The following is a 1,932-nucleotide window of genomic DNA, read 5'->3' on the forward strand; positions in this document are numbered from 1 at the left end:
CTTCACAACAGTGAAGGAAGCCAAACCCCCATCAATTTCCCCTCTGAAATAGCCTCTAACATAGCTCTCAACCAACACCCAAAATTGGTTATAGTCGAAATCATATATAGGCCTTACACCAGAGCTGAAGGCTTCATCCCTAAGCTCTTTGGGACCCAACGAAGGTGTGAAGAATCTCTGATTGAGGCCAAACCTCTCAGAGCAAAGGTATAACCTCACTCACTCTACCGAGACTTCGCGAGCTCTCCATGTATGATGGCTTGATTTCATAGTATGTTTACCATATAAATGTGTTCGTCTCTTCAAGACAAACTATTTTAAAAAAAAATCATCAAAATCCATTAAGAAACGAGAGAGATATTAAGGTTTTAAGTTGGACGGCTCTCAGTTAAGGCCATCGGGGACGATGAACGGATGTCGTCCATTCTCGCGTGTATTGAATGGATGGCGGAGATCAAGCCGGATGATCCTATGGAACGATATGGCGGACCGCGTGGCAGCTGACTCAGAAGGCGGCATCGAATAGAAGCGCGTCGCATGGCTGTTCGACGGATCCGATGATCCAGTCAGCCCGTAGTTTGAATAAATAAATAGGGGTATTTAATAAATTCAAAAAATACCCCTAAACTTCAAAAATCCATATCTTTGCATAGAAATTTCATAAAAATAAAATAAAAATACTCTCTTACTCAGTGAATAAAGGAGAATCATGTGAAATTATTTTCACATTAATTTGATGCATATTTAATTTTATAAAAATCAATTAGTGTTAGGGGTTTTTCAATTCTCCATTCATATTAAATTATCACCTTCACCCCAAATTTTTATATGTTGCAGCCTCTATCTAAGTGCACAATTTGAGCATTTTTTCAAAGACATAAGAGATCTCTAGACAAAGATCTTAATTTTCTAAGTTTTTATGAATTTTCTATTCAAATAATTATAGAAAATTGTATGTGGCTTAGAAAATTCTACAAAAATTCATGTAAGTTCACTATGGTTAGAGTAGTCTTAGGAAATAATTTCATAATTTTAAAGAATCAAAATATCACTATTTTGAGCAAACCTTATTTTGCTTTAAATATTTAATTTGAAGCACACAGAGATTAAAATCACTTGATTTTTATTCTCCACAGTGGCAGTGGCTCGTCAGTCAAAGAACTCACCATAAAAATTTCAAGTCATTTGGAGATCATTTAATATTTTTAATTAATTTTTAAAAGTGACCACCAAAATTGAAACTTAAATGATTTTTAAAAATCAAAATATAACTCCAAAAATTATGAAACTTAGTTTTTTTAGTTCTCTGATATCAGGGAAATTTAATAAAAATAAAAATCTATTTAAAATAAAAACTTAATTTTTAGGTTATTTTTAATAATTAAAAATAATAAAAAATCATAAAATATTAAGACTCTTGAAAATGTTTCAAATTATTTCCTAAACACTTAGGAATCATTGGAATATTTTTTCCAAGGGGTAAAAATAAAGATATCTATTTTTAAAACTTAAAAATGATTTTTAAGGCTTAAAAATAGAATTTTCACCAAAATAATTCTAGAAAAATAAATAAAAATCAGAAAAATATAAAATAAATTTTTCTGAGTTCTCTGACTTCAAAAACATTTTCTAAAAATATAAAACATATTTTTCAACACTTAAAATATTTTATTTTTATTAAAGTCCCCAAAACTTCAATTAATTCTAATAAATCACAGAAACTTCAAAAAATTATGAAATTTTGGCCAAAGGACTCACTGGCCTAGTGCTAGCTCACATAAAAATTTCAAGTGATTAAGAGTTGTCTTGATCATCTTTTGAAATTTTCTTTAAAAATACATATTTTTGAATAAAATAATTATATGAATTAAATTAAATTGTGAAAATTCACATTATCTCCTCTGATGTCTTAATTGACCTATCAGTAAGGTT

The sequence above is a fragment of the Phalaenopsis equestris genome, unplaced genomic scaffold (genome assembly GCF_001263595.1).
Source record: "Phalaenopsis equestris unplaced genomic scaffold, ASM126359v1 Scaffold000662, whole genome shotgun sequence".
In the NCBI taxonomy this organism is placed as follows: domain Eukaryota; kingdom Viridiplantae; phylum Streptophyta; class Magnoliopsida; order Asparagales; family Orchidaceae; genus Phalaenopsis; species Phalaenopsis equestris.